We start from the raw sequence: 10,188 nt of genomic DNA on the forward strand, positions 1-10,188 counted from the left end.
GAAGTGAATCGGAGGGGAGAAAAAAAGAAAAAGGGTATTTTGGTCATTGCATTATTATTTTTTTCTACTGCTTGAAGCTGTTTTGCCAAACACTTTTATCAAAACAGCTTAACTTAAAAAAAAAAGGCTATTTATGAAACTGTTTTTCTAAAAAACAACGTCAATAATGAAGCTGAACTATGCCAAACGAGGCCAAATGTTCCGTGAATGAAACCCGTTTGGCCCCTAATGAAACAAGTGTTCCATATGGTCAAGAAGTTTCAAATCTCGTTTCTTTCATTTGAAGGAGAATCTCGTTTCTTTATTCACATCCCTTTCACGTTTTTGTCATGTCGTCCTCAACTCTATTGAAACAATATACATACGGTTTAGTTCAGATCGGGTGAAACCTCTTATTTATTCTCTTCATAGCTCTTTCATGGCTCCGCCATGTGGTTGATTATGTCTATATGCACCACCTCATTTGTTGAGAATAAAACCAACGTTGAGGTTAGCAAGCTTGTTGCAAGACCCCTCGAGCATAAAGTTGGATGTGAATTAGACGCTTATACGCTATCTACTCACCACATTTTAAAAGGGATGATTCTAGAAGCGATGGTAGGACCTAGGATGTAGGTGCAAAATATAGTAATCGATGGTAATTAATATATTGCCCTTGTTACAATAGTACCACAAAAGTCTAAAGAAACGAGCCTAAATATCACAACAAGTTTACAAGGCCTTATCACAAGTTTCGATTCTAATCTTCTGCTTAACCTAACATGATAACCTTGTGGTTCACCTCGATCCAAGCATAAAGGGCTATGACAGAATTAGCCAAAACTTTAAACCCTTGGTTTCGTCAGCAAGATGTCTAGCCAAACCTAAATAGTAACTAGTGTAGGGGCGCGCGCCATCGTGCACACATGCGGGCACGAATTTGAGGAAATAGAATTGTAACTTGGACATTGCATGCCATTGCATAATGCGAAATAATATAGGAGTCCACTGGAGGATAATTATACAGGTATTATACATGGAGTTATTTCTGCAGCACTTGCACGTGTGTCTTAGTCTACAAATAAACAAGAATTTTGTTTGCTAGATGGCAGAGTGGAGTAGCTATACAAAAGCATTGCAGGTTGTTCAACACACATATTATACAAGGTTAATAGTAAGTTGATTGGAGTCTTCAGTAGGGCTTCTAGCACTTATACAAAAGCATTGTGGAGTGGTGAACAAGGAAAATTCTGAGCAAGGAGAAAATGTGCTGAGCAATAAAGTGCATAGACTGAAGATGTGTATATTACAAATGTGTTTTCGTGCTCACAAGACTGTTGAGGTAAGTGTGGACTGCAGTTGCTATCAAAAGAGCCTTTATCTCACCCTACATGACAGCCGAACCAGAGGAGACACCATCACCAGGACTTTTGGTGGCTGGCAATGATTCTCCTGTTAGCGCAGGCTACAATAAGATGAGACAAAAACATGTGAGATCAAGAGACCCAATAAGGTTAAATAAAGTGTGTTGATTAAATGTTAAAGATATAAAGGACATGATCGATCTTCAATGGATCACCGTGAAGGGTCCGAGCATCCGCAGGAATGATATGTCCAAGTTTAATGATGATGATGTCCCCAGGTGGCCCAAGGGCATCATGAAGCACCTATTCACCAGTAAGAAATATTAGTTCAAATTTGAAATAGACACCGCAAAGAATTTCAAATAGGCATTCTACAATTTTGTTCAGTAGTAATCATTTGTATCCTGTTAAAATGACTATCTAGTAAGACTGCGTATGCAGATAAGGATAATTTGAGACAAGCAATGGCGCTAATACATATTTATCCTCCCAAAATAATTTCATATTTGGTGTGTACTGTTCAAACAAACGATGGCACTGTTGATATTTGAACATGCAGTCTGGACATGCAGGAAATATGGTGGATATATAGACTGAGATATGGGTAATAAGAGAGGGAGATATATGTCAAACGAAACAGGAGGCACCTGAATTTTGTAGAAGTTTTAGTGCTGCAAGAGACGATATAAGTCAAATTGACATAGCATGTTATATCCAATTTTTATCATAGAAAAGATTTGTACAGCCAAGATTACTAATATTTCAATAAAAAACAACACATCAACTTCAAAGATGCATAAAAACAATATTCATTATTTGAACTTTTCGGATCATGTTACTGCGATAAACTAATACACCATTAACCAAATCTTTTTTAGACACTGCATCGAACTCTGTAATGTGAATATACCGAACAGATGAATCGTCATTTTCGCTTTATTTCCAAACAACAGAAAACTGGAGTTCTAACAACCAGTTGTATCTGCACCTTTATTGTTTCAACAGGACCACAGCCACTATGCTTAATCTAGAGATAACATAAGGAAGACCACAATAGTAAGATATTGGGTTAAGAGAGATCCTGATTGTTGAGATCGATAATCCAGAAGATAGAATTTATTTAGACTGTCCATTACCTTAATCGTAACAAACTTCTAGTTTGGACCTTGCAGCATGGATGAAGCATCAAATGCAGAGGTGAACTGTGCACTGCTGACTGATAAAAGTGCATCACCCTCATGACTGATCAAATAACTTAAATGGTCATTTAAACTGTGCACGTTATTCAAACATAAGTGTATCATTAATTAACCCGTACATGTATATAGAATCAAAGATCAGAAAACAGAGACGTCCAAAGATCTGTAGCTACTACATTATTGGCCAATCTAAGCAACCAGACTCAAATATACCAAACAAGAGTTCCCTGTGATAATAATATTATCAATACGAAGCTACAAAAAAACTGCATGTCCAAAGCAACATGGGAGCATGGAAATAAAATTGCCCCAGAAGCTTCTAAGTTGCGAAACCTGTAGGTTTTAGCAGTGAACAAAAACAATGTGAGCTGAAATTATTCAATATTCACTATATCCCATTGAACTCCTTGGAATTTACTTCGATATAGTCAAGGTTCTTTCTTTCTAGCTTCATTACTAACCTTTGTTTAATGTAATTTAGAGGCAGACATGTGAGCAAATTCTTTAATTAGTTGGACATCTTAAGTGGGAGTGCAGTCGAATGATGCTCATAGCCCACATTAATTTTAATTGGAAGCTGCAGGTTGACCCTAACTATTTGGCAAGAGCTTCACTGTTGGAAGTAGACATGTTTTTGCACCATTAAATGCCAAAGTACATAGCAATCAAAATATAGGTCTACTCTTCAAATTACAAATTATTTTAGAAAATACCAAGAACCAAACACAGAAATAGTAAGTAAAATCCAATTGCAATAATGTATGGATTTGGGGCTAGGATTGGATACCTGAGGATGCAGTCAATGTGAATCATGTCAACATGGTTCTCCTATACTTTGGCTGCATGGAAGAGATATGGGAACCATGAATTAGTGCCACAGAGGCTCCTTTTATCACAAAAGCAACAAAAACCATCCACACCTACAGCCAAAACCAAGCTATTCAATACAAAGGCAGAATCGGACAAGATACGCAAAAGGCATTGACACATGGAATCATAAATCCAAATCTAAGGGGTCTGTAAAGCCAACAGAACTCAGACTGTAATGTTATAAAAAATTTACACTCTTGAACACTGACACCCTATTTTTTAGGGCCACATACAGTGAGAGTATAGTCGAATGATGCTCATATCCAACTATATTAATTTTAATTGGAAGCTACAGAGTGACCCTTAATATTTTGCAGGAGGTTCACTGTTGCAATTAGACATGTTTGTGCACCACTAAATGGCAAAGTACAAAACAATTAAAATGTACATCTACTTTTCAAATTACAAATTATTTTAGAAAATACCAAGAACCAAACACAGGAATAGTAAGTAGAATCCAATTGTGATAATTTATGTTTCTCTTCATCTATCCAGAATTTCCAATGGAATTGAATTCTTACATAGTTTTCATGATTCTGAGTAGCCATCTCTCCCAAGCACATGACTGAGAAGTTAAAATATCATGTAGTGTTTCATGTTGTTACCTCCGCTGATAATTTGATTTAGTATAGGACTACAAAAGATAATCTAAAGTTTTAACGGTAAAGTCCACAAACCAGCCATTTGATGATGGAGACTGCCTACCAAATTTTCACTCATTGAACAAGCATACTGCATTTCGTTATTATTAATAGGTTTAAAATGGCAATTGAGTCAACACATTTGGGGGGAGCATATCATCGAAACTGATACTGTTTACCTAAATCATTGTGCGGAGACTAAAAGGCTTAGTTGTTGTGAAACATTGTATCAGTAATGTATGGTTACCTAAAAAACACTTATTCATTTCTCGAACTGATCCTGCAGAAAATTGTTGATGATAATTATTTGTTTATTAAGAATTAGCGTCATATGGTATGCCCTGGAAAACAGAGGATTAATTTGCTGAAGCTATCGCCAAACTGGAAAGAACAGAGACGAAGAAAGCACGAATTGGATAACAACCATAAGAGATTTGTTTAAGAAAAAGTAGGCACAAAATGCAAGGATGGAGGTGAGCATTATTAGAAATTCCAAGAGAATCAGCGACACAAATGGAACTTCGTGGAGGTACAATTTAGCAGAAGCATAGATTCAATTTGAATACACTAAACTGGAAAATAAATTTTCAAGAAAAAAGGGGAATGTCGAACTGGACCTTGATAATCCAGCTATCCATTTTGTCATTAAGCTATGATAATGGGTCTATTTTTTTTCCTTTACACATGATAGTTTTTTTACACTGAGCCTGACACAATTTTGTGCAGGGATGGATACTTCCCATTATCCTAGAATATAAGAACATTAGAAGGCACTAATCAATGTGTACAGAATACATGTTTGCCACTGAATCATAACATTTGGGGGGAGCATACCTATGGAATTGATACTGGTTACTTAAATCATTGTACAGAGACTAAAGGGCTTCGTTGGTGTAAAGCATTATATCTGTAATGTATGAAGTACACAATCACAATGGAAACATTGGACTTAAGGTGGAGGCAGATATGCATGAGGTAACTTTGGACCAACTTGCAAGTAAGAAGAATGAGTATTTAACTGTATGAGAGAACATTACGCGTTACCAAACTCATGCATGTAAGTAATTTCAGTGGACTAAGTTTTTTTTCCTGTGCAACAAAAAAGCTTCAAAAGCTTGCATGATGTTTTCTCAACTCAAAATATATGACGACACTTCTTCCAAATCATTTTCCAGTGGGAGAGTAGTATCAAGATTTGTCAATGGTCTTTGTGTCTGATGAGTTAGCTGATGGTCACTACATTGCAAAAAAAACCCTATTAGCACTACCAAGTCATGTGAAGTATGGTGACTAAGCTTAAGCATCACTTGAGACAGAATTTTCTAAACTTATTATATACATTATCGATTGAAAAAGAACATTCCTTATTACAAATGAGGAAGCAAGCAAGTTGCCAACCTATAAATCAATCGCCTTGTGCTTTTTTTTGTAATGCAGTTTTTGTGGCAGAACCGCCTAATCTAATGCCTCCCAGGAGTGCTTGTCTTCCATTAGACACTAAGCACCCAAGGGAGAATACTAAATTACTCGGTTCCGTCGGGCACACCCCAAGAGAGAACCCAAAAATCCACATTTTTGTCATTAGGATCGCAAATGAGAGAATAAAGCTTACATCATTCTGAACCATTTCTTATATCACTTTTAATACAACATCAGAGTATAATATTTATTAATATAACAGCGGAATGAGATCATATTATCAGAGTTATGAACAATTTAATTGAACAGCGGAATATAAACTTATGATCAGAATTACAGTGGAAATGAATATCTAATCATGACATGATGAAGTATTGATATATAAACTACGACAACAGATCATGAAACTTTTATTTATAAAAACATTTGGTGTGAGTTATATATTACAACTACGATCGCAGCGTAAAGGAATCCTCGCTGAGCCCACCATGAGAAATCCACACACAAGAGTCAGCTCTCACATCCACCTGTCACCTGCAATAGGTGGAATAAAACCCTGAGTACTCAATTGTACTCAGCAAGACTTACCCGACAGGAGAAAAGAAAAGACTCCAAGGATATGCAAGGCTATCTGGCTTGTGGGTTTATTACATCTGCAAGAAGCATTACTAAATGTGCGTCCTTATATTTGATTTTTATTAGCAGTGCATTGGTTCATTAACTAACCATTCTATGTAAGCACATGTACTACTTTCAAGCAGGTGATAAGCAATCAGATTTCCTTTTCTTTCATCTTTCATCTTTTAGTTCTCACTATGGTGCTAGACACGAGATAAGTCGTACCGGATTGCCCGGCGATTCGTGAATCAATGCTCCTAGCTGGGTATCCCGAAAACACATGCCACGCTTATACCCAAGGCACAAGCAGGACCAACCCATCACTCTCCTGTCCCGGGTCTCCAGGTCCCCGTCCAAACTGGGACTCCAAGTCCCCGCCCCTGAGTCCCGGACTCAGTGCGGTGTAAGGACATCTTCCACCAAAATAAACCCTAACAGTCAGTCCAGAAAGAGTCGGATCCGCGATAAGAGAGCAACAAGTCTTCCAAGTGCCCATACCCAAGTATGTGCTCGGGATAATAAGTCTGCAACTTGCCTCGATGGCTTATGCAACGATCGGTCCTTAACCGACCAGACAGGGAAAGCAGTGTAACCAAGCCATGCCCCGCATCCACGGCGACACAACCTCTTACACCCACCAATACCCAAACCATATCCCTGCCCGATCACTAGTTTACCTTTTCACCATTTATATTTTCCAAGTGATAATAATACAGTAATATATTTTCTATCTCTCGCGAGTGACAGGCAATCACTCGACTTCTACCGGAGTCCTATAGCATAGCAATCTACACGATCCTGTCATATTAGTAAGACTCATAGGATATAGATAGGTATATGCAAGTGGGTTTCAATCAACTCCTTAAAACTTAATGCACAAATATAATTTAAACTGTAGAAAGTAGGGGTTATGCACCGGGACTTACCTGGGTAAGATATATTAAAAGTTAGTATATGCATCTTTAGATTATCCATCAGCAACTGAATAGCAAGCCCATTACATCATCTCCTGAAGAGAATACCATTACACCATCTTCGGATTCCCAATCATTCTTCGATCGATCCGTTGATCCATCATCGTACCTATATGATATGCATGCAATGCAATGCAACGATGTAATTAATCAACTGCAATCGTGACTCATAAAATACGACGTACGCCTCTCGAGTTAACGGGCTAGTTCTAACGACGACCGTACTTAGGCTACATATACACGTTGTTGGATAAGACGTTATTTCACAACAATTATTTTAGTTATATAAAACAAGGTTGTTTCTTTATTTCATTCTATCGATTTAATCATTATTCGACATAGAGCATCATTATCTATTTAGCAAACTAATTATTTCGGAGCTACAAAAATTACAGTGAGTACCTAATATCGCTAGAAGCCTACTGTACAAATTTCAGATTCAATAATATTACCAATTTATCATGGAAATTCCTACAAATTTATATTTTATAATATCAAGTACCCTAAAATAATTATCTAGCTTCCAAGAATATTAGCAAACTATGTGAATAAAATATACTAATAGGTAGATTGTGATTTTAGGAGACTAACAAAACTGATTTGGTATTTTTATGATTTTTCTATATTTTATTAATAATTTCCAAGTATTTAGACGCTTACTGAAATTAACAAAACACCAAAAAAGGAACTAAGCTCCTTGGGCCCGAAGTGGACCAGCTCGACCTGGTCCAGCGAGCAAGCAGCCTAGGCGGGGCGGCATAGGACCAGCCCAGCATAGCGTAGCGGTCCAGCGGACTCGCGGCCCACGCAGCGGCAGTCTGGCCCAGGTGGGCGCGGGCATAAGCCAGTCCAGGCGCGCAGGCACAAGCGACCCAGCAGCGCGAGCAGGCCTGAGGCCCAGGCGACGCGCGCGGCCAGCGGCCCAACTAGCCAGACTAGCGGCCAGGCGGGCGCCGAGCAGGCCGGCCCAGCGCGCGGCGCGGGTGGCCCAGGTGCATGCAGCGGCGTGGCCCACCAACCAGGCACTGGCGGCCCAGACGGCAGGTGGCGATGACAATTTGCTAAACGGCCCCTGCACTTTCCCCAATTGCTCCGAGATCCATGAGTAATATTCAAACGAGTCACGTATTTGCAGTAAGGGCCCTGTATAAATTCTCGCCTTGGATTCTTACCCTTCTTCTTTCGATACAGAGCAGAGGCAGAGGAGCTCCGGTCGACGACCAATCCCGGCCGGGAAGGCACGGCGGCGGTGGGAGTCCTACCAGGGAGTAGCACCGGACCCCTCACGACCACGGCCAGGCCGTGGCAAGCCCTGAGCTGGCCCACGGCAGCCTACCCGCGCGCGAGCCATGGCGGCGGCAAGCCAGCAGCGGCGGCAAGCCAGCAGCTGTGGCTCCAGCTGGACGGACGGCGGCACGGCTCTCTAGCCACGGAGACCATGCAGCGGTGGTGCGCGCATTCGAGGAAGAAGACGCGGACCGGGGCGGCGATGAGCGGCAACGTCGCGACGGCGGTGGGTGGCACGGAAAGCGCCCGGAAGGCAGCGTTGCAGGGCCACAGCACCGGCGCGGGCAAGGCGGTGTCGAGCACGATGCATGACGAGCGCGAGCCAGGGCGGAGCAGCGCTGTTGCGCGGCAGGCCCAGCGCGGACCCGAGGAGCGTGGGCGCGCTCGCTCGCGGGGACGAGCCAGCATCGACGGGGCGCTGGCATGCGGAACTAGGACGGCGGCTCCTGCACGGCACCAAGGGGCACGCTCGAGGCGGCAGGGAACCGGAAGGCGGGCGCGGCCATGGCGTGCGGAGGAGGCACAATGGAATGACAGCGTAGTGGAGCTCGCGCTGGGGAGCGATTCGAGCGAAGCCACGCACGGCACTGGGGCGCGGAAGGAGAGTGGCTTGGTGCTGCGGGGAGGTACAGCGCCGCGGGCAGTTGGCCCAGCGTGGATCTCGAAACTCACGCGCGCACGAGGTGGGGAAAAAGAAGGGCGCCGGTGCATGCGCGGATGAGCAGCACAAAGGAGCGCAGCGGGGCTCGGTCGACGGCGGACTGGAGCTGGGGGCGCTTCCACCTCGACAGCAGAAAAAGAGAGGGAGGGAGGAACAGCGCGAGGTTCGCCCTCCATGAGTTGACGCGACGCGGAATCGATAGCGCAGCACAGGCACCGACACGGCATGGCCAGACGACGCTCGGCTCGGCTCTGCGCGCGACCCAGCGTACGAGGCAATAGCGGCAGCAGGCCACGGCTTGGAAAAACAATTGGAGATAGAGACAGACAGAGCAGAGAAGGACGGGGAGGATTTGGCCTGGCCCAAGGTGACCGGCAGAGCGTGTCGGTTGTCACGGACAACTCCAAAGAGGTGCTCCTACACGCGGTCAATTGCAACAGCGACGCGGCCGGCAACACGACGACGTCGAGAACAGGAGAGGATGAGACCGCGCAAGGCAGGCAAAGAGACAAGGCAAGAGCCATTGAAAAGCAGGCGCGCGAGATAGAGCGGGGAAAAAGAGAAAGGACCTGGCGCACCGTCGCTCACAAAAAAAAATAGCGTATGCGATAGCTCATACTAGTACCAAGCCATGGAACAAAATATTAAAGCGTTATGTGTTTATTTTACGCAAAACAAATCGCCACAACCCGCGCTTTAAAATATACCTTCCAATTTTTTTTACCGATGACGCGAAAAGCTAGTTTTTAAATTTTTAAAATCCGGAAAAAAAATCGTTTCGGTAATTTTTCTTAGGGCAGAATCGTGGTGTTAAACGAGATCGTAACACCGGGGTGTTACAGTTTTCTCCACTGACACATTTTAGTCTGCAATGCTTTCATCTAATGCCACACCCAGTTTTAAGAACAAAACCAGATGTACACCATATGTGTGTCTAGAAAGTCAAATCACACATATAGCGATAAATTACAATAGTATCAAAAGACAGTGCTTTATTACATAACGAATATCAATATAACATTATCACTTACATAGAGACAAAAGTTGCATCAAAGTAGCGGAATCATAAATTCTAATCTTCAAACGAAGCCTTTAAACACCACAGGGACGTTGACTGGGGGTACATACGCCTAGCACTTCTCGAAAAACTCACTAGCTCCACCATCTGGTACCCAT

This window comes from Miscanthus floridulus, chromosome 19 (genome assembly GCF_019320115.1).
Source record: "Miscanthus floridulus cultivar M001 chromosome 19, ASM1932011v1, whole genome shotgun sequence".
In the NCBI taxonomy this organism is placed as follows: domain Eukaryota; kingdom Viridiplantae; phylum Streptophyta; class Magnoliopsida; order Poales; family Poaceae; genus Miscanthus; species Miscanthus floridulus.